The sequence below is a fragment of the Aedes albopictus genome, chromosome 3, assembly GCF_035046485.1.
Source record: "Aedes albopictus strain Foshan chromosome 3, AalbF5, whole genome shotgun sequence".
Taxonomy (NCBI): Eukaryota; Metazoa; Arthropoda; class Insecta; order Diptera; family Culicidae; genus Aedes; species Aedes albopictus.
Window position 1 is genome coordinate 4,064,096 of NC_085138.1, and position 24,739 is coordinate 4,088,834.

The following is a 24,739-nucleotide window of genomic DNA, read 5'->3' on the forward strand; positions in this document are numbered from 1 at the left end:
TGTCAATTGTAATAGTAAAAACATATTTGACCAGACCGGAATTGTTCCCAGACTAGCGAGCAAAATGCTTAATCACAAGGCTAGCGGGAAACCCGAGCTTTTAATTTCAATTAAGTTTGTACTTGAATATATTGTGGATTTTTTACATGCCTACATTTGGGCTACAGAGAGAAGGAAAAAAATAGCTTTCAGAGTGATGCGAAACTTTTAGAGTGCCAACATCAACCGATTGAAGTATAAAGATGTTTTATAGGGGTGAACGAATTAAAAATCAAAATATCTGAAAGAATTCTTGAACAAATTTCAAGTGAATTTATAGAAACATAAAAAAAGGGTTGGAATTATCTGAGACAGATATCTCGCACTAATTGAACACTGAAAATAAGATCTCAACCATTTACTGCCCATGAATCTCATCTGGCAGATCACTAGACGGAGAGGTTTACACAGGATTTACGGGAAAGAGATGAAGAGGGGAGTTGCAGAGCGTTTTAGGTGAGTTTAGTTGAAGGGGAAGGGAGCGTAAGAACATTCAAGAACTTCTATGAGCATAGGTCATCGAATTTCCAAGCATAGGTAGGTGAGCAGTGCTGTCATTGTAAACTCGGAACAGGTTAGTCAAGGTTTCCACATTTCAGTGCCTTCTAAACTGGTATGCTTCCGTGGCAATGAGTTTAATTTTCCACCTAATCCTAGGAACCCCTTCATAAGTAATTTTCAAACGATTTTTTTTCTATTTATATTTATCGCGAAATGGAAATTCTTGCAGAAGTTCCGTATATGAGTTCAACAAAAAAATGTAAAGGCTCCTCCGAGAGTTTTATTAGAATGTTTCAGAAATTCTTAATGGATTCATTTTTTTTGAGGATTTTCTAGAATGATTTCAGCAAGAATTGCTCCCAAAACTCCCACAGGATTTGTTTAAGTATGCATTCCAAAGATTCCTTAAAAATTCTTCAGGAAATTTTATGTATGTCTTTCTTAAGAAATTTCTCAAAAGACTCATGTTGAAACTAGCCAACGGATTTCTGCAGAAATTCCGTAGAAAGAATTCATCTGTAATTCATTGGTGAAATTTCTTCGAAGATTGTGTGTGTGTGTGTGATCCAACTAACCCCCACTGTCCGGCAGTGGTATTATGGAAGAAAGTCTTCTGCAATATAATGTTGATGCTTTTGCAAAAAAAAAACTTTAGTCCGGGAGTTAGAAGGTGATAGCTCTATTGCAGATTCAGAGACCCATTTCAGAATGGCTGGAGAAACACGTCCATTCAGAAGTCACTTTCACTTACAATAAGCCCCGCATGTGTACATTACCGTTATCATTTGGATAATGATAATGCAAACACACTTCCTGATTCAAAGAGAATCTTTGAAACTGGCGCGTATTTAGTTCATTTTGTTGTAGTAAAAGTAATCGGAACATTCTCACCGGAATCCAATCCAATCCAAGGTAGCGCTGGCATCACCAAGGCAACGGCTTCATTGTGCAGTCAGGCTTCCTCTTCGTCTCGCCACCGTTGCGCTTGCAGTCAGTCATCATTTGAACACACGTCACTTTAGCTCCCAAGAAATTATGAATGTTGAGCCACACGGGATGATTCTCTAATCCTTCACGAATCACTGATGGCATGGCGGAAGTTTAATAGCCACATACGTAAAAAAACACGAAACAAAACTGCAGTCATAGGGACTTTATAATGAAAAACTACTGGAATGCGTAGCGCCATTGACCGTTCCACGTGAAAACGCAAAATAGACAGCACATTCCTACAGCCTCGAAACGAATTTCAGCACCGTTTCCGAACCCGAACTATTTTAGCAGCGGCATTCAAATACACAAATCTTTGAAACCCCCCGCTATCGCACGAGTCATTTAGAAATGATGATTCTTTTCAAAATCAATAAATCCACTATTGGAATTCTCACAGAACAAGCACTCTTTCACACGCGGAAGCTATCCGGATGGCGTAGCACCGGCCAAACCGTCAGCAGAATCACACAAAAAATTGGCGAACTCTAAAGAAACGCGACGAGCAAAACAAAATACGTCTGCACGCGGCTGCGCCTACTGCGCTCCCTCTCTGGTCCGCGCAAGAATATTTAAAAAAAATATTCTCTATGCATTTCCTGCAGAAACAACTTCAGAATACATATTTCTTGGAGTTTTTTGAGGAACTTTTCTAGGTATTTTTCCAGATTTTTTTTAAGAATACCTATAGAGAGCTCTCAAATTCTTCTATATATTATTTGAAAAATTCCTTGAATAAAAATCATTGGTTCTCTAAACAAATGTTTCTCTAAAATATAATCCAGGATTTGTTATTTTTTTGTTTATGTTGGACTTCCTTTAGAAAAAAAAATCTTCCTTAAGTAGTTTCTGCTGGTAATTCTTCAGGAATTTTTAAGTTCTTATCCCTTCAAAAATTGTATATGTAATTCTTCTAAATAAATCCTTCACAGGTACCTCCTGGAGTAATTCCAACAATTCCTTCTCAAAAGTTTTCTCCAAGAATTCTACTAGTACCTTTGCTTGCAATTCCTGCAGGGATTTTTGTTGACATTTTTTTTTCACACAATTCTTCTTACATTTCTGTATGATTTTAAGGAACCCCAAGCAATTTTATTATTTATTTTCTTTAAATTAGGAAATCATCTTAAGGAGTTTTTTCGGGTATTATCCGAGACATTTATCCAGGAATTCCTCCCGAGACAACATGAGCAATCGCAGATTTTTTGTCCAGGAATCTTTTCACAAAAATTTTCAAAAATTTATTCTAGAAATCTTTATTTAAAGTAAAAACCAAATATTTTTAAAGGAATTCCTTCAGAGATTTATTCTGGAATTATTCCGGTAATTATTTGTGCACCTATTGGAAGAACAGCTTGCTGGAAAACCCCTGGAGGAATATCACGAACAAACTATACGGGAACCTCTGGAGTTAAATAAATTCTAAACGAATTCTCAGGGAAATCTTTGGAAGAATTTCTGAAGCAGACATGTGGAGCGGATCTGGTTGGATGGTTAGAACACTTGACTATCACGCCGAGGACCTGGGATCGAATCCCACTTCCGACAAACTTACAAAATGTGAGTTCTTCCTTCGGAAGGGAAGTAAAGCGTGGGTCCCGAGATGAACTAGCCCAGGGCTAAAAATCTCGTTAATACAGATAAAAAAAAAAATCTGAAGCAGACACAGTAGGAGAATTTTCAGATGAACTTTTAGAAACTGTTATAAAAAAAACCTTTGAAGAAATTCTGACGAAGTCTCTGGTAATATTTTTGAAAGAACCTCTAAACAAATTTAAACAGGAATTCCTGCAGGAATCTCCGAAAGAGTCTTCCAACGAATCTTTGAAGAAATCTTCAGTAGAATCCTTCCGAATTCTCAGGAAGTACTTTTTTGTGGATCTGTGGAGGAATATCGGAATTTCTTAAAAAAATCTTGGAGAAATACCTAGCGAAACTCCTCGGGAAACACTTGGGGGAAATTCTAGAAATGTTTATCAAGAAAATTTTAGAAGAAAAGCTGAATAAATTCTTAAAAAAAAAAAAATCTTGGCGGATTTTCTGAATATTGCTGGAGTAACCTGTGGACGTATTTCTGAAGGAAGTCATATGAGAATACATGTAAAGGTTCCTAGATAAAAACCGTAAGATAAATCTGAAGGAACTCCTGTATAAATCCCCAGAAAATATTTCTGGATGAATCCTTTACAAAATCCATGGAGAAATTCTTAGAGTTATTCTTTGTGGAAATACCGGAAATTTCCATGGAATCACTTGGATGAGTATATGGAAGAAGTCCTGAAGGAATGTCTGTTTGAACTCTTGTAGGAAGCCTGATTCACCTAAAATAATGCAGAATCTCTGAATGAATTCCTACAAAGCATCTGGTTGAATCCGTGAAGAAAAAAAACCTGTACTTATTTCTGTGGGAATTTTCAATAGAATCCCTAGAGCAATTCCTGGACAAATTTCTTGTAGAATTCTTGAAGCAAAACCTGAATGCATTTCTGAAGGTGATATGATTTGAATTATGAAAGCATCTTTGAAATAATTTCTTAAGAAATCCCTGCAGAAATTGTAGAAGAATTTCTAAGGTTATCTCTGGCGGAGGTTCAGGAGGAATCCAAGAAAATCTGCCTTGCATGATTCTTAGAGAAAAAGCTTGAGGTAATCTTTAGAGAAATGGTATACAGGAGATAGACAAAATGATCGTGACAGGCAAAATTCTTACTTTTTAAAAAATGGTCGATTAGCTGTAACTTGTTAAAAAGTGCATCAATAATTCTCATCAAGTTGTCTATCAATGGTTCAAATTTAGGAAAGTAGTATTTCTTATATTTGTGTAGCCACTTTATGTTGGAATTTGACCATAATTTTGTTATTTCTATTCTGTCAGGAACACCCTGAAATGCATAAAATTTCATTTCTCAAACACAATGCTTTTTTACAAAAGTTTTGTTTTGAATTTCGAAAAAAAAAATCAGGAGATTTATACAGGGTTGTTTTGAAATTGTCGGCAGTTTCTCTTTAAGATTTTTTTGTCCTGAAATTTCCCTAAAAAGAAACGTAATTGGTATTTCCAACTATTTCTCCTTAAATTTAAAGCTATTCGTCTAAAAGTTTCTGGATTTATTTTATTCTAGCCTTACTATCGAGAGCTTAAATAATTGTTTACAAAGGTTTAGAATTCTATGGATTTTAAATGATCACAACTTCCACGAAAATCCCTGGACAAGTGTTTGAAAAAAAAAACTAAAACTTTGGAAAAATTGCTGTCAATAACGGTTATTGGTCATTTCCGAGAAAATAAGAGAAGACTGCCGCACTTATATTTCTTTGCTGATTTTTTTTGATATGCAGAAGGAATTACTAAGACTATCCCCACCAGTGTGTAGTAAGTTGATGAGTAGTAGAGATATGCAAAGGGACCGTCCATAAATGACGTAGCATTTTAGGAGGACGGAGGAGTCCCTGAAATTTCTACAAGCACCGCGCGTTCACATCCTTATCGTTGGTGAAATAATACCTTATCTCTCCACCAGTGGTTGGAAGTACTTCATATCGTAAACAGAACACATAGAGAGACAAATAATAAATGTCAACATCGTTCAAATTTTTATTCTTTACCACTTAACCTATTTTTACTATATTTAGCTATATTTAGCTCTTTTGTCCACTAGGGCACTGCGTGAGCGATTCCAATTGGCAGCTGCACTAACACTTTGTACAGCGCCCAAATGTATTCTATCATATTCTTAGCCTACTATATCGAACAGGTTGTCGTTGCGCTGTTGTCACTTTTATACCCTGTTCATGGGTAGAATGATGAGCACGAGGATGTTGATGTGTGGCTCTTGTTCTTTCTCCAGTCCGATTGGGGGTCCATTATGAGTTGTTCAAATTATCATTCTCGATAGTACGGAATATCTTGATCGTAAAAAATGAATTCCCCAAAACTTGTTCTTTTTTTTTGACGTATCGTTCCAACTGGCACATGAACTTTTAGTGTTCTTTGAGCGTTTGCACAGTAATTGATTCCAGTAACGATCAAACGGAATTCGCGGACGGGAACATATACATGCTTGAGAAAATTTGGAAAGAATGCAATTTACGGAAGAGGCAGCTGTGTAGCTGTACTATGATATTATGCAGATAATTCTGTCTATACGGATATGTAGTTCGATAGGCGTTTCCGTATGCGATGAAGTTTGTTTCTGCGCATTTCAAGAGAGATGGATCGTTCCAAAGCCGATTGTTACAGGCAAGTTGAGCTTACCTAAAGAAATGACGAAGTAGATATTGTGGTGAATCCCAAAAAAGCTGTAGAAATATGTGAAGGGTTTTCTACGGGAATCTCTTAAGGCACTTCTAAAGGAATCCCTGAGTGTTCTCAAGGGACAAGAACTCCTGAGAGAATCCATGAAAACTCATGGATGAATCATTAAAGGAATTTCAGAAGAAACCGCATAGGGAAATCCAAGGGGAAATCCTATGCGGGAACCCCGATGGAGCTCCTATATGAACTACATGAGGAACCTCTGAAGAAACTCGTGTTAGAATTTCTGAAGGAGTTCCCGGAGGAGTTCCTGACAAAATCAGGCGATTACAGGAAAAATATCTCAAACGTTTTAAAGAGAAATTTCTCTGAAAGTATTTCCGTAGGAAGTGAACAAATATCTAGTGGAATCCAGGAGAAACCTCTAACGGATTTTCCAAAGGAAAAAAAAAACCTGTAAGAATCCCGGAATGAGTTCCTAAAGAAATCCCAAAAGGCGTTTCTGGAGGAATTCTAAAGCAGTTCCTAGAAAAATCTGTTCAGCAATTACAAAAGAAATTACACAAAAACTACCAGGGAGAATCCCTGAAGGTAAACATAGAGAAACCGCTCGGAACAACTACAAGAATTCTTGAATAAACTCCAAGAGAAACGAAGAGAGACTGATTTTCTAGAGGAATTCCTTAATAAATTTATGAAAGATTTATAGAAGAAATTTCCTATATTGATACCGACTGTTATGCAGATTTTTTGATTTCTGGCATTTCAGTCTTTTCGGGGGTCAAAAACAACTAAATATTTTCTTCGAAACGAGAAATCCCTGAAGAAATTCCTTGAGCCAATGAAGCAACTCCTGGAGAAATCGCTTAAGGAATTTCTGGAGGAATCTCTCGTATAATCGTGCGAGAAATCACTCAAAGAACTTCAAAAGAAATACTGGAAAAACTTGTAATTAGTAGGCACGAAATGTTGCTAATTGACAAATTGAGAGATGAAATTTATGAAAAAAAATCGCTTTCTGGTGGGGTTTGAACCCACAACTACGTATTCGCTAGACCGGCGCTTTAACCAACTAAGCCACAGAACAAGTAATGATTCTGCGGAATGGAAAGCCAAACTGACTCCGAAGCTGCACCGTGAACACTCCTATTTCACAAACACATATCTCCTTCGGTTTAGATGACAATCCACAACACACTCCAGTTTGTGCCCACTAACTGCAAGTGAGAGCGAATTATTTTTATGGAGCCTTGTTCTGTGGCTTAGTTGGTTAAAGCGCCGATCTAGCGAATACGGAGTTGTGGGTTCAAACCTCACCAGAAAGCGATTTTCTTTCATAAATTTCATCTCTCAATTTGTCAATTAGCAACACTTCGTGCCTTCTAATTACAAGTTATTCCAGTATGTTTCAGACATACCAGGAAATCTGGTAAAATGCTAGTAAAATGGGCAACATGTGTCATTGTTCAAGAGAAATCTCTCAATGATTTTCAATAGGAAACCATGCAGGTATTCCTGGAGGAAACCCTCAACAAATATTTTCAAGAATTCCTGAAGGGTTCCATAAGAAATCTTCTGGAGAAATCACTAAAGTAATTCCCGGTCAAAAAAAAAACTTGATGGAATTGCAAGAGAAATACCTGAAGAAGTACCACGAGGAATCTGTGACTGAATACCGAAGAATCTAAAAATAAAAATTTCTGAAGAAATGCCTGAAGGAGTTTGTGGAGGAGTCCCTCAAGGAGTTATTTGAAAATTGTCTACAGAGAATGCAGGAGAAAACTCCCAAAGAATTTCAGAAAAAATATATGATGGATTCAAAAAAAATCCTGAAAGAAACACTGAAAACACCCTGGAGAAATCCCCGAAGCACTTTTTGATGAATCATTGAAGAAATTCCTACCAATTTTGGAAGGAGTAAAATCTTCGACAAACTGCAGGACAAATACCTCAAAGAACTCCAACAGGAGTTTCTGTAGAAATTCCTTGAAAAATCTCTCAAGAAGTTATTAGACGCATTCCAGAAGAAGTCTCTGAAGGAGCTCCTGCAGAAATTCACGAAGGAATTCCTGCAGACAATGGATAAATCTTTTAAGGATTTTGAGAAGGAATGCCTGAAGAGGTTCCTGAAGAAATTTCTCCAACAATTACAGAAGAAATCTCTGAAAGAATGCCTGGAGGAGTCCTCGCAAAATTCCAGAAAGATTGCCTGCACAAAATAACTAAGGATTTCTTGGAGGAATCCCTGAAAGAGTTTATGGTGAAATCCTTCAAGGAATTCCAAGAAAAAATCCCGCAAATACTTTTAGAATAAATCTCTGAAAGAGTTCCTTGAGAAATCCCTCAAGGAATTCCAGAAGAAACTCCAAGAGAAATTTCCATGGAACGCGAAAGTTCTACGAGAAGCTAAACGCATCCCGCAACGGCTTCGTACCGCGAGCCGAAATATGCAGGGATAAGGACCCGCCAAGTGTTACGAAATAATCAGAAATTCCAGAATAGCAGATAGCAACGTTAAGTTATGTTTGTCATACTTTCTGAAAAATAAACATCATAATAAATCTCAAATATCACAAACATTATTTTTATGTTCCAAAAACTAAGAAATACGCGGCTTCAGATACCACCAACGAGTATGCCTATGCAACCCTTTATATTAAATGTCAGTTTTTTCACACCCTTTCTCATTTAGCAGGCTAGTTCAAAGAATCACGGCCACCACTCGCAGCAGCAGCAGCAGGTGTGAAAATATGCCACGTTACACACTCAAACACATACATACCTACATATCTATCTAGCAATCCAAAGAGGTCAAGCAGCATCCGGTGTCTCCACCGCTCCGGTGACACTGCTATCCATTACAGTGGCCACATAGAAAAAAAAAAAAACATATAAAAATGAAGGTGTATTACCGTGGGGATGACCGACAAAAGTGTTGACGTAGGACTACTACTCATGTTTTAAAAATACAGGCATACCTCGATAGTACGTACACCACCGCTTCGTTTAGTGTACGTACTATCGAAACGTACGTACTATCGAATCACAAATTTTTATTTCAAACTTCATTTTCAAATCAAAGAATGTTATTTCTAGAACGTCAGAATTGCCAAAAAATTACATGTGGCCTAAGGGTCCGTTTATTAATTACGTAATTTTGCTTGTTTAGGATCCTATCTTTATTGGAAAAATCTTCTTGTGCTCTGGGGATGCTTCGTGTATCTGAACTTTTGATAGAATCATTGAACTTAATAAGTTCATTCCACAACTTAACAGAAAAAGCGATACGACTGTAGTCCTACGTCAACAATGCCTACAACAGAGTTTTAGAACACCGCTCGCTGCGAATGATGCTCGTGTGTGGCGTGTCCCACATGAACACACTGGACTGAATATAAAAAAATGGCGAAAAGTTACCCGCAAATCCACTGCAAAGAACAACTGCCATTAAAAAAGCTAAAGGTGCTTCACGGGCGGCATGATTCAAAACGTTTGCGAGCTTTGCGGGTCGTCGTAGTTAGTTGTTGAATCAATTCCTGTTTTTGGCTTTCATGAATACTTTAACAGTGCTCATTTATTTTGATGGCAAGTTTTATGAAACTCGTACTATGCATTGAGTTTGTGTTTTACTTTTTTTGTGAAACATTGGAACAACCATTACTTTCTATTTAAATATTTCTTAGAAAGCAACAAATAATGTTCTGGTGGCAATTGTTGGAGCAACTTAGGGAATCAATATGTACGAGACTTTTTTTTATTATTATTTGACAATAAGACGTAATGTTTCCCCGAAAACGCGCAACAGAAGTTGAATAATTCGGATAATTTCATTCGCATTTCATATTCACGCCCCCATTCTCGTACCACGCATCTGTCGCTCTGCTCTGTGGATGGGACCGTCCTTATTGGGTGTCATGTTTGAACTTGATTGAATATGCGGCAGAAGTTTATCGCACCTTTTGTACCACAAGTTCTACGACGAAACACTCCCACCAAAGCAGGCGAGGCGACGACGACGACGGATGAATAAAAAAATAAAACGTCATGGCTTACTATGTACCAACCTACTAGACTACTAGAGCTTCAAAGCGTTCAAACTTTGCTCGAACGGGTCGGGGGCGTGAATGGAACGATGGTGCTTTCAATACCTACTCTGCTGATCCGGTATTTTCACGTTTCGACTCTGAATGGGTGTAGATCGATTTGATTGAATTTTCATTTCGATGTTTTTCTTCGCACGAGTTTCTACGAGGAGATTTGTTCGAGTGGGCCCATAGTGGCGTTTCAATTTGATGACGCGAAAATCAAGTTATTTCAATAGTGACAGCTGTCAATTTCACCAATTCGAAATAAAATTCATCAACTACAGCCAATGAAATGTTTAATTTTGTGTGTAGGTAGGTGGGTGTCACAATTTTAAAACGCATAGTTTTCCCCACCATGAGTCCGTTCATTGTCAAAGTTAATGGTGTGAAATTCAATTTCGCTTCAAATTGCCTCCCTGATTGCTATTATTTATTTTATTTTTTTGCCCTATTTTGCTCTCGGAAACACCAGCCTACTGCAAGGCCCTAGCTGTTGATGTTGTCCCATTGAAAATTTTGTCAGTTTTAAATGGCTTGGCAAGACAACAACAATTATCTTTTATGAGTATTATTACTGCGGAGGGACAGTTTGCAAGCCGATGGAAAAAGAAACTGTCATCAACGTAATTGATTTATTTTGGCACTTTGAAACAAATTGACAGCTTGATGAGGCATAATTCGATGGCTTTTCCGAGCAATAGATAACAGCAGTGCTCTGTTCAAGGCATGTTTAAGAAACGTTACATTATAGTATATGGATGTGTGTGTTAAAAATCTAGATTAGGATTTTTTTTTAATTTCTCGAAATATTCTCGAAACATTCACTTCTAGATTTCTTTGAGGTAGCTATGATTTCTTTCAGGAAGGCCCAATGGGACCATAGTCAAGATGGCTTTAAACTCCCTGTAATGACTGAAAACCCCTCAAACCCCTGGAACGCCACTGAAATCTCTTGGAGCTCACCTAAAATCCATTGAAACCTCCTGAAACACACTTTGAATCCCTTTTTACATATATTAAACGCCTTGGAACACCCCAGAAACCTCGTGAAATCACCTGGAATGCCCCTGAAATCTATTGAAACCGCCTGAGATCATTTGGAATTCCCATTAGGGTGGCCCACACTTATATAAAAAAAAACAAAAAAGTCTTACCTCCTGAATCAGTTGTTTCGGACTCCCAGACGCTACTTCCATAATTTGAGCAAAATCGGTCAAGCCTAAAGGGCGCTCAACAGGCTTGAAGTTTAATTGGATGTGCTAATCACCGTTAACTGTTTCTCGGTGAGCCAATGAAAATTATTGTTTTAACTTTGTGACGTTTAGGCTTACTGTTTTCCTTCAGCCATCCTCAGACAATTTCGATCACCGCAGCAACTCCTTTACTGCTGGGCGATCACGTACCTTGTGTAGATTTGATGCCTACCAAATATTTTTTCGGTAAAAGCATTTCATTTAGAGAAATTCGGGTTTAGATGCTTTTCGCCATACAAAATAGAATGATTTTACTCCTGCTGACCAACATTGAACGCACTCCCTGCGGGTAATCCATTCCTGCAATCCCTAAAGAAATCCAGGGAGGAATCAATGCACAATGGGTCCAGAGCCGTATTTACGAAGACAAAAATGTTTGTGCCTAAACCTTAAGTTTTGGATACATGGTGTCTTTGGGGAAGTTTCTTCTTATTTTTCGAACTTTTTTCTTATTATTGTGAAATTAGGGTGGTCCCTGTAGTTTAGCTGATCCAAACATCTGATTTTTAATAGTTTTATGTACGTTTACACAGTTCTACAAAGTTGTAAAAGAACTTATTTGGAGCAAGTTTGCTGAAGCAACCATTATTCTATCTCTTATGGTTCCTCACTTATATTTTTTTAGATTTTCATGTTAGGGTGATCCATAAAATTCAGTTTTCTTGAAATAACTTTTAATTCATTTGTTTCTCGTAAATACTTTGTTCCGAGCACTTTTAGAACTATCGACGATGCACATTTTTTCTAAAGAGCTCAATGTTCTAACTCTCATAGTTAAAAAAATATTGGCATTTTTCTTCTTAAAATCACTTTTTTTCAAAAAGTCATATCTCAAAAAGGAGCAAATGGATTTTTATTCTCTTGGTTGCATTGGAAAGATCGTACTCTGTTCTGTTTATGGTGAAAAAACTGCAGATACCTTTTTTGTTAGAAGCTTTTTATTGAATTTTGAAAATACGATTTTTTTCATGGAAAAGCTGTTGTAACTTTGAAAATGTATGAGATACAAACTTGGCGTCTTCGACAAAATTGTGAGTTTTTGGCTGCTCTAAAAGTGTCCAGAACAAAGTATTGGGAAAAAATCAACACATAAAATTATATTGAGTAAAAACAGATTTTCATATAAAAACGACACCTTTCAAGCAAATTCAACTCGTCTTTATTAGATAGATCAAAGTAGCTTGGTAAATGGTCATCAATTTCATGCTAGAATCAATTTTTATTTATACTGTCATTACCATTAAGGCACAATGTTGATTAGATATTGTAAATCATGTAACTTTGATAGGCTTTTACGTTAACATCAACATATACTAGTGATTGACATTTTCGCTATCCATACATTGAAGTGATGAAATTAAATTCAATACATAGAAGGAAATCAGCTCAAAATCACATTTTAAGTTGAGTTCATTGAATTAAACAAATTTAAACATTTTCGACATGGTAACTGCGATCTATCTAACAAAGACGAGTTGAATTTGCTTGAAGTGTGTCATTTTTCATTTGAAAATCTGCTTTTACTCAATATAATTTTATGTGTTGATTTTTTCGCAATACTTTGTTCTGGGCACTTTTAGAGCAGCCATTCATTTATTTAGTTAACATCAAATTCATGATAATACTGAATCAACAATTTGCCGCCATAATACTCGATTTGCAGCTGCAGCTCTCCAACGTCGGTCACGCCCAACACTCGCCAGATCACGCTCCACCTGGTCCGCCCATCGTGCTCTCTGCGCTCCACGCCTTCTTGTACCAACCGGATGGTTAGCAAACACCAACTTTGCAGGGTTGTTGTCCGGCATTCTTGCAACATGCCCTGCCCACCGTATCCATCCGGCTTTGGCTACCTTCTGGATGCTGGGTTCGCCATAAAGTGCAGCGAGCTCGTGGTTCATCCTTCTCCGCCACACACCGTTCTCCTGCACGCCGCCGAAGATCGTCCTTAGCACCCGTCGCTCGAAAACTCCGAGTGCTTGCATGTCCTCCTCGAGCATCGTCCACGTCTCGTGCCCGTAGAGAACCACCGGTCTTATTAACGTCTTGTACATGGTACATTTGGTGCGGGGGTGAATCTTTTTTGACCGCAGTTTCTTCTGGAGCCCATAATACGCACGACTTCCACTGATGATGCGCCTTCGTATTTCACGGCTCACGTTATTGTCAGCCGTTAGCAAGGAACCGAGGTAGACGAATTCTTCTACCACCTCGAAAGTATCCCCGTCTATCGTAACATTGCTGCCAAGGCTTGTCCTGTCTCGCTCAGTCCCACCTACCAGCATGTACTTTGTCTTAGCCGCATTCACCACCAGTCCGACCTTTGCTGCTTCACGTTTCAGGCGGGTGTACTGTTCTGCCAGCGTTCCAAATGTCCTAGCAATAATATCCATGTCATCCGCAAAACATACAAATTGGCTGGATTTCGTGAAGATCGTACCCCGGCTGTTGAGCCCGGCTCGTCGCATAACACCTTCCAGGGCGATGCTGAATAGTAGGCAGGAAAGTCCATCACCTTGTCGTAGTCCCCGTCGAGAATCAAATGAACTGGATAGTTCACCCGAAATCCTTACGCTGTTCTGCACACCGTCCATCGTTGCTCTTATCAGTCTAGTCAGCTTCCCGGGAAAGCTGTTCTCGTCCATAATTTTCCATAGCTCTGTGCGGTCGATACTGTCGTATGCCGCTTTGAAGTCGATGAACAGGTGATGCGTTGGGACCTGGTATTCACGGCATTTCTGGAGGATTTGCCGTACGGTGAAGATCTGGTCCGTTGTCGACCGGCCGTCGATGAAACCGGCTTGGTAACTTCCCACGAACTCATTTACTTTAGGTGAAAGACGAGGGAAGATGATCTGGGATAGCACTTTGTAGGCGGCATTCAAAATGGTGATCGCTCGAAAGTTCTCACACATTAACTTGTCGCCTTTCTTGTGGATGGGACAGATTATCCCTTCCTTCCACTCCTCCGGTAGCTGTTCGGTTTCCCAGATCTTGACTACTAACTGGTACAGACAGGTGGCCAACTTTTCCGGGCCCATCTTGATGAGTTCCGCTGCGATACCGTCCTTACCAGCCGCTTTGTTGTTTTTGAGCTGGTGGATGGCATCCTTAACTTCCCTCAGCGTGGGAGTTGGTTCGTTCCCGTCCTCTGCTGCACCAACATAGTCATTTCCTCCGCTGCCTTGGTCCTCCGTGCCTACATTCTCTTCGCCATTCAGGTGCTCGTCGAAGTGCTGCTTCCACCTTTCGATCACCTCACGTTTGTCCGTCAGGAGGCTCCCGTCCTTATCCCTGCAGATTTCGGCTTGCGGCACGTAGCCTTTGCGGGATGCGTTGAGCTTCTGATAGAACTTACGTGTTTCCTGTGAACGGCACAGCAGTACCATTTCCTCGCACTCCGCTTCTTCCAGGCGGCGCTTTTTCTCCCGGAAGAGACGGGTCTGCTGCTTCCGCTTCTGTCTGTATCGCTCCACATTCTGTCGGGTTCCATGCTGCAGCATTACCGCCCGCGCTGCATCCTTCTCCTCCAGAACCGCTCTGCACTCCTCGTCGAACCAATCGTTTCGTCGACTCCGTTCTACGTACCCGATAGTGCTCTCAGCTGCGTTGTTGATGGCTGCTTTGATTGTACTCCAGCAGTCCTCTAGAGGGGCCACATCGAGCACACCCTCGTCCGGCAACGCTGCCTCGAGATTCTGCGCGTATGCGGTGGCGACATTCGGTTGCTTCAGTCGCTCTAGATCGTACCGGGGTGGCCGCCGGTAATGTACGTTGTTAATAACGGAGAGTTTTGGGCGCAGTTTAACCATCACCAGGTAGTGATCGGAGTCGATATTAGCGCCACGATAGGTCCTGACGTCGATAATGTCGGAGAAGTGCCGTCCATCAATCAGAACGTGGTCGATATGCGATTCCGTTTGTTGTGGTGATCTCCAGGTGTAACGATAAGGGAGGCTGTGCTGGAAGAAGGTGCTACGAATGGCCATGTTCTTGGAGGCGGCGAAATCGATGAGGCGTAGGCCATTTTCGTTCGTCAGCTGGTGGGCGCTGAACTTTCCAATCGTCGGTCTGAATTCCTCCTCCTGGCCTACCTGAGCGTTTAGATCCCCTATGATGATCTTGACGTCGTGGTTTGGGCAGCGGTCGTACTCGCGTTCGGGCTGCGCGTAAAATGCGTCTTTGTCATCATCAGTGCTTCCGGAGTGAGGGCTGTGCACGTTTATTATGCTAATGTTGAAGAATCGGCCCTTGATCCTCAACCTGCACATTCTTTCGTCGATCGGCCACCAACCGATCACGCGCCTCTGCATGTCGCCCATCACTATAAAAGCTGTTCCCAGCTCACGTGTGTTGCCGCAACTCTGGTAGATGGTATGATTACCTCTAAACGTTCGCACCATAGATCCTGTCCAACACACCTCCTGCAGCGCTACGATTCCGAACCCGCGGTCCTTCAGTATATCGGCGAGTATGCGGGTGCTCCCGATGAAGTTGAGAGATCTGCAGTTCCACGTACCGAGCTTCCAATCGCAAGTCCCTTTTCGTCGCTGTGGTCGTCGCCATTGGTATCGGTTCGCATTCTTCTCTTGTTGATTTTCCGGTGCTAGTTTTTTTTACGGCTGGCTCGCAGGGCCTGACACCAACCCACTAACCCAGGGAGCTGGGCTTACCTTCCCGGAAGCTACGGGTTCTGCATTGGCATTTCCTCCAACTACAGTGCTAAATAGCTAGGCTCGAGCGCCAGTCTTCGCCGGGGGTGGTGTTTTTAATGGGCGCCCAGGAGATAATATTTTACCTGAGCTTCCACTAGAGCAGCCAAAAACCCACAATTTTGTCGAAGACGCCAAGTTTGTATCTCATACATTTTCAAAGTTACAACAGCTTTTCCATGAAAAAAATCGTATTTTCAAAATTCAATAAAAAGCTTCAAACAAAAAAGGTACCTGCAGTTTTTTCACCATAAACAGAACAGAGTACGATCTTTCCAATGCAACCAAGAGAATAAAAATCCATTTGCTCCTTTTTGAGATATGACTTTTTGAAAAAAAAGTGATTTTTAGAAGAAAAATGCCAATATCTGTTTAACTATGAGAGTTAGAACATTGAGCTCTTCAGAAAAAAATGTGCGTCGTTGATAACAAATTAACAAATTAAGAGTTATTTCAAGAAAACTGAATTTCATGCATCACCCTAACCTGAATCTTTTAAAAAATTATAAGTTAGGAACCATAAGAGATAGAATAATGTTTTTTTCGGCAAACTTGCTCCAAATAAGTTCTTCTACAACTTTGTAGAACATTTTGTAAACGTAAATAGAACTATTAGAAAGCAGATGTTTGGACCAGCTAAATTAGAGGGTCCACCCTAATTTCACAATAATAAGAAAAAAGTTCGAAAAATAAGAAGAAACTTTCCCAAAGACACCATGGATCCAAAACTTAAGGTTTAGGCACAAACATTTTTGTCTTCGTAAATACGGCTCTGGACCCATTGTGCAATGGAAGAATCCTGGGAGGTAAGAGTAAGAGTTTCTAGAGGAATCCTGGAAGAATTTCCCAATTAAATCAAGGAGAGAATCCTAAACAAAACTCGGGAACGATCCATAAAAGAATACTGGAAAGAATCCCGATTGGATTCCCGGAGGAATACTTTGGAGGAATCCCGAAAAAAAAGCCGGAGGAAATCAATTGAAAACTTTCAGAAGAAATCCCGGAGGAGTATCTGAAGGAATCCAAGCAAGATTCCCTGATGGAACCATTGAAGGAATCCTGGAGGGAAATTCAAAAAAAAAAATTCTAAAGGGGTCCTATTAGAAATCAAGGAATCCATGAAAAAACCGGCAGAATCCACAAAAGTATCATTCAATGAATCTCTGCAGGAATACCCGAGTGAATGCAAGCATTATTTTGAAAAAAAAAATCCTTAATGAATCACGGAAGCTAACCCAGGAAGAATCCTGGAGGAATTCCTGATGGAATCTCAGGAGCATTCCGTGACTATACCCGCAAAGAATCCTGGGAGAATTTTCCGGAGGAGCCTTTAGTTTTAAGTTTATTTTATATTGATTTTTGAAAAGATAAAAGAGGTTTTATGCCTTTTTGAGAAAGATTTCGTAGATGAGGAAATCACTCAAAGGGGCTTTTCCCTCTTTCAAAATTTTTAGTTAAAAATAAATAACAATAACAATCCTGGGAGAAAACTCTAAAGGAATCATAGGAGAAATCTATGAAGGAATCCCAGGAGTAAACATTGAAGGAATCCCAGGAAGAATCCTTGATGGAATGCCGGAAAATATCTCTGAAGGAATCCCGGGAGGAATTAATGAAAAAAATCCCACGAGGAGTTTTCTAGATTTCTAGAAAAAAAAGTCCTTTTCAGAGTTCTTGAAGTTATCCCAGAAAGCAATACCTCGAGGAATTCCATGAGAAATACCATTGGAAATCTTGGGACGAATCCTCATCGAAATCTCGGGACGCGAGAGATTACAAGATGAAACCTTATAGGAATTCTTCGAAAATCCATGGAGAATTATCGGGAGACATTGCTAAAAATTTTCATAGATAAATCCTTGCGGAAGACCTCGTGTTAAGACTCGTATTGGTAAAACTAATCATCTTTGTCTACTAATCTACGTTATACTAAGTTTTGGATATGCACGATGCTTTGTTACGAGTGTACATCTAAAGGCCTTGAGCACACAATATAATAAGTGACTTCAGATATTCCTGACGTTCTGGACTTTTTTCTCTCATGGCTTGTATTGCAAATATGAATCAAATGGGTACAATCTGATAATGGTGCACTTCTATTGATATACCAATCCAAATTTAAATCATATATCTCAACTTCAGAATAGTTTGGATGACCCAGGATGCCTCTATGATCTATATACATGTATCAGGTGATTCAACTAACCTTCTATGACTACCAAACTTAGTTTGAAGTGTATCCTTTGCATTGTTACGGGTGTAGATATAAAGACCTTAACTCAAGAATGATTTGGATGGTCTAAGGAATCGTCATTGATGTGGAGTTAATGTCGCATACTCTAGTTTACAAGTATGGTTCTGATGAAACTTGTTCTGATATGCATACAGTTTAGTATTCTATTACAGGTTAAGCCATTACAATCAGAACTCCAGAGCGTTTTATGTTGCCTAGAACATCACCAGGTCAGAACATCACCATCATCATTTCATTTGAATGTAATGAATAAAGTTCAAGTGATTTGAAAAGTAGACTAAGTTCGAAACTTTTGGACGTTTTGGATAACTAGGAGTTCTATGTTACAGCTGAAAAATGATATAATTGATTTCTATCAACCCAAACAAAGAGTTTTGTGCAATTTTCATTTAAATATATCACATTTACATAGAAATATTACCCGAAATCGAGTGAAAAACAAGACTACCATACACTAGGCATTATATTTGCAGCTATATCTCTAAAATGTTCTATCATAATCACCACGTGGCGCTAGTGTACATAGCTACTTCTGGTACGACTTTAGTGGGATATAGCACGATATTGAAGCCAGATAGGAAGGTGCGATCTTCAGCAAAGTTGTTCAGAACTACGAGTACTTCCAGTTCCGAACGTCACCACCACGTGGCGCTAGTGTACATATTCACCTCCGGTACAAATTTGATGAGATATTGCAAGAACTTCAAGTCTGATAGGAAGGCAAAATTGTCCAGGACTACGAGCACTACCGGGTTTCGAATTTCACCACCACGTTGTGATAGTGTACAATGAACTTCAGACACGATTTTAATGAGCTATGCTAGTGAAATTCAGGCCTGATTAGCATTTCTTTGACTCACTCGAAGGATTGCCCTGGCAGTTTTCCTAGCTATTTGTATGGGAATTTCTCACGGAAATTCCAATGTGGAATTTCCTCAGGGTTTGTACTTGGATTCTTTTTCAACGATGTATTCGCGAATTTTATGAGAGATTTTTGTTCCACTGATTCCTACTGGAATATCTTCAGAAATTTATTCAAGCATTTCTCCAGTGATTAATTAACCCACGGGGAATTGACCCACGTATTCATGTCTCCAGGAAATCCTCCGGATATTTTTCAAAGGTTTCCTCCAGGAATTCCTTAAAATATTTTTAAGAAATTCCTCTTCTAAGGATTCCTGTGAATATTCATCCGTGGAATTTCCAAAGGAATTTATGCAGTCGTTATTACTAGAATTACGGACATCCTTTAGGGATCCCTTCAGAGGTTCCAGCTGAATTTCTTCCAGTAAGGGAATTGCTTCTGGAATTTCTCCAGGTATGCTTCGCTTACTTCTTCAGGCATTTTTTTTTTTGGAATTTTCTCCAGTGATCTATTCGGGAATTTCATCAGATTTCTGAAATGTTCTTGTGAAATATTCTTCCAGGAATTCTTCAAGAAAGAGTTAAGGAATTCATACAAAGATTTTTCCAGATATTCTAAAAAAATCTTCATAATTCCGCCAAGAATTCTTTGGGATTTTTTAGAGATTGCTTCAGAAATGCCTCCAAAGATTCCTTCGAATATCCATTCTCCAGCGAATTCTTTGCCAAATTCTTCCAGGGATTCTATCGGGAATTCCTCTAGTGATTTTTTGGGAATTCCTTTAGCGAACCTTTCTGGATTTTTTCCAAGCTTACTTTCGGGAAATTGTCCGGGTGATTCCATTTGGGACCATTGAGTATTTTTTTTTGCTAATCTTTCCAGGAATTCAAGAGATTTTCCAGGGATTTCTTCAAAAATTCATCCAGGCATGCTTTTAATATTTTCTACAGGGAATTTTTAACATTGATTCTGGAGTTCCTCCAGATACCCCTTTTTTTCCTTCATGAACCCATCCTCTAGCGCTTTGTATCCCCAAGGATTTCCTCAGAAATTCTTCCGGAGCTTGAAAACTTCAGCAATTTCATTTCAAATCACTCCAGATCTTCTTTCTGCGGTGCATTTACGATTAATTTTATTGATTCTTTCAGAGATTCATTATGCAACTCCTCCATTGATTATTTAGGATAGTTTTTTAGTGATGCCTTCAGAATATGTTTTGCAGGGATTGCTACATATTTTTTCCTGAAGTTCGTTCGCAAAGTTCTCGAAAGATTCCATCAAAAATTTATGCAGTGATTTATTCGAAAATTCCTCTTCAGAGTGCCGGAGCCCGTGGCACAGTTGATCGCACGTTCGCTTTATTTGCGGATGGTCATTATTCTGGATAATAAATATGAATGGCTCCAACCAGAAATTTCTTTGAATATCTTTGCTAAAACTTGTGTACATAATCATTATAAGAATATCTTTCAGAAGTTCAGCGGAGATGAACGTGGAAAAGTAATTTGATGATACCTTCGTCATCTGTAGTTCAATTTTAATTCTTTTTGGATCATTTCAAAGATAATTAACTAAATTTACGTTTGATGGCTTCAATTTAACGTATTCAATGATTTTATTTATCAAAATGTTATGTAAAGTTAACATATTTTATCAAATTTCAGAAAATGGGGCAATTTTACGTTAAGTTTAAGTCTGTACATTTTAACAAATATGTGTGGTTCAATGTGTATGCAGTAAATACCATTCACTTTGTTTTAAATAAGCAAACAAGAATTAAAATTAAATGAAAGATGACAAAGATATCAACAAATCACTTTTCCATGTTTAACGATAGTGACCCTATACTTTTAACCGATACTTTATTTTACATCTTAAACTTTTGGTCGATGACATCAACAATGAGAAAAAAACAAAGTCATATCAATCATAAATATTACGGTCCCAAACAAGCGTATTTGTGCACTGACTTTTATATATTCCATTTTTTAGATTGTACCACGCATAATACAATAGGTCGAAGAATAATGGAAGCTTGAATTAAACAGAATTGAAGCTTTGATAAGAGCATGAAATATGGTTGATTCAACCATAGTATGCTTGTACCAACAATATTTATGCTTGATCGTTTGACAGCTCACTTATTGTCATGGTAGATTTCAGTAACAAATTTTGAAAACGACGTATAATCAATGCTACACCATTGATTCTACGTCGTTTTCAAAATTTGTTACTGATTTGAGCATGTTTATGCTTAATTAAACCCTCAACATGAGGGTTGAATTAACTATATCGGATGGTTGGTTTAAGAATATGCAAAAATTCGTTCAAACGTTTTTTTTATTCCTCAATAATTGAAAGCCTTAAAATTTGGGATAACGTAACGATAAATCTAAAGTTTAGTAATATTATGGATATGGATATGGAACTGGGATAAATATCTAAGTCCAATGCAATTTGTCAAGACACGCAATGATCTTTTTCATTCGTTTTCAATTTGATTCAGTTGGCTAAAAACAAAACCTATTAAAATTCAGCTTTAAAAGTAAAACTCCAGTCTTTATACATACTCGCAAACTCTTCGATGCTCGTCACGAATTATTCGAAAGAGTGCAAATGAATTCAACAAAATTTGAGTCGTCTTCCGGAGACGCCATGATGAACATAATTGTCAGGTACTTTGTGACTGAGTAGACAGCAGCCAAGGGGATTTAAATAATGACATATATGCTTGGTTTAAGCATTTGATGATTGATCTTCAATGACGTTGATTCAAACAAAACATATGTCTGTCATTTGATGCCATTATACCAAGAATATTTGTGAAGCTTGGAAGAACTATAGAAAAAGCTATATCGATCAGATAACATTTCTGTCCGAGAAGAGTTAATTTACTATTAACTTTTTTCTGGATTGTTTAGCTATGTTCGGTAAAAAGCAGTTGAAAGCTGATAGAAAATAGGTTATATTACCACTCTCATCTTAAAATTTGGCCAACCCAATTTCCAGCGACACTGCCGTAAGTTTATATTATTATTTTAGAAGATTTGGCAACTTTAGCTTAGGTTTACATACAAACATGTTTGTAAAAGTTTCATCTAAATCATGTTTAAAGTTTCATTGACCTATTATTTTTTGAATGAGATCTAGGGTTTCGGAATCGGACGCAAATTGACGGAGATATGGAACTAAAAAATACATGTTTTTGAGTGGGTGACCCCAAACTTTTGATCGGGAGTGTAGCCTTTCAGTACACTTGTACGAGAAAGGCAAAACAGAAGTTCTAAAACTGATCTGTAACAACACCAAATATTTGGATTATTTGAATTTCACAAGCAAGGTAATCTCAATTATGTTTCAAAATGCAGATCAAAAAGTTATGAGTTTGATTCATAAAAGTGGTGAATGTACTGAAAATTATATGTCAAATTTTGTTCTGGAACATCATCATCATACTCAGTTTTCATAAGGTCTCACCAATAGCTGCAAATTATTCGTTAGTTCTTCAAATATCATATTTTGTTATTTGTTAGATGCTCCAGAAATAATGATATGATTTTCCAAATTTTTATCTCTTATATCAATCCAATCAATATCACGTTTTGATTATCAGTACTTGACCTCTACCACGGTCTAGCTTCCAGGACAAGAATTTAAAGTTTTCCTAGTTGTTACAAATATAACGTGATTGCCTTTACATGCACAGAAGAAAACATCATACATGTTTTATGGGTGTTCCATGGTTGCAATCTTTCTATGTGTTTGCTCAATAAAAGACGGTTTCAGTAGTGCACCTTCAAAGTGTGTACCATTCACGTTCCACGTTGCATAATACTTCAGATGGAGTGCATTATGGAACTCAATGTCAACAGCAAATTCAAACCGCAGACAAACAGACGTAACACTTCGAATATTTTTCGATTCAAGTCATAGTCACTGAAACGCCCAATGCTTAAATAACTGAGTTTGGTCAAGTGTTATCTAGGTGGCGGTAGTGGACAAACGTCAAACTCAAACAAAAATGATGCGAGCGCTACGAGTAGCCAGTTGGCCAACTATCATATATTTAAATGAACCGTTGAATCGGCGTACGATGAGACTTATCATAGTGTTACGTGTTTTTGTCTGTGTTCAAACCCTTTCATTATTTTGGGGCGAAACTGTGACTTGTTGCATAGAAGCTGAGCTCAAAAGATTTTATCGCATAATTAACGAACCTTCACGGCATGTATAATTAAGAAGATGTCCTGATTCGAGCGTCTGGCTGGCAATGGCTCAAGATGCCACGTAGCAACATATACATACATCTACATTACTGATAACGCGCTGCTGCTGTTGCTTCGCTGCCATGGCTGTCTGGGGATTCTTGAGGCCCGTTGAATAATTTCAATAATTTCCTTTCGAAATTATTTCCGCCGGCTTGAATTTGCATAAATTTGTGCACGATTTGTTGTACACTCCAGTCAGGCGGCGGTCTTTGTCGTCGTCATCGTCGTCATCGGATGGCTCATATTTAAGCTTGATTGAGTATGCGGAGGAGGCGGATTGTCGCACCTTTTGTGCGCCACCATGATGACTTGGATGCGAAAATGTACTCCCGTTTCGTTGCCCCCCATCAAAGCAGGCGGGGAGTCTGCACGCGAACGATTTTACGCATGAACGGGAAGCGTTTCACAGCTTACTATGTGTGTTCCATTTCTGGATGGTCGAGGGATTTCGATTGAACACCACGCGGCGGGGATCTGAGACGGGAATCTTTGAAAGCGAAAGAAGTACTGGAATTTTGTTCGATTTCATTCACTGAGTAGATCGATTTGGCTGAACTTTGTTAAGGTGGTCCTTCTTGGTAAGCGAATGAACGTTTCATTGAAAACCAAGATTAAACGCTTTTGAAACGGGATTCGTACCATCTACAGGGTGGGTGAATTGAGTTTCAAACAATTTTATCAAGTAGTTCTGTGCGATTGGCGATTCATTTTTTTTTTTGAATGTGTAATTGATTACGTTTCTGGATGAACTTCCTTGATGTATAGACCTTAGAAACACACCTAGAAAACAATTGCGCACTCAGTTAATTTTGAATCGAACTCTATTAACCACATGATTCAATTATCCCTAAAAAGTTTTAACAGATATACGAACCTACTAAAAATAGCATTTGACGTGACGAAGTTTATTTCACAAAGAGTGATTGATCAAAAATACTTCCCTATTTGGGCCCATAACCCGCATCACAGGATATTTGTCTTAATAAAGCACGCCATTTCCGCTGATGCCCAGCCCTGCCCAGCTGAAACATCCGGAATGAAAATCCCTTCCAAGCACGGTTTTCATCGCAACCCGGAGGAGCTCTCGAAAACTTTTGCAACCCTTTTTCACTTTAATTGGATTATGTTTTCAATAATCATTAATTTCTATCGGCAGCAAATACCGGGAAAATTCCAAATCCTCACTCAAGCCAATAAGCAAGCGCCTGCTGCGATGCGGGCATTTTCAAGATTTTTGTTCTTCTTTTCTTCACTCTTTACCAGGGCGGCGGTTTACCTTGCTTTCATGAAGGGTCACCAAAAAGCGTTTCCCTTTTCTTTTTTCTGCAGCGCCAGCGCCTGCTCTTTTTGCAAGTTGTTTCAATCGATTGGGTTACCTACCTACCTGCTTCGATTGGCCACTTGACGAATCAGCGAAAAAGATTAATTTGTACCTTTGTGATGAAGCGTTGAAGGTTGAAAAAGGCTTTCTGTTCCGCTAATGGTTGCTGGCCTTCTCGGGGTTAAAACAAAACCTA

At 38.8% G+C, this 24,739-nt stretch overlaps 1 protein-coding gene across 2 annotated transcripts in view; it reads right to left on the reverse strand.

Moving 5' to 3' along the window:
• LOC109414166 (putative tyramine receptor 2) overlaps positions 1-24,739 on the reverse strand; it is a 262,628-nt gene that overhangs the window by 186,845 nt on the left and 51,044 nt on the right. The window lies entirely within an intron of this gene.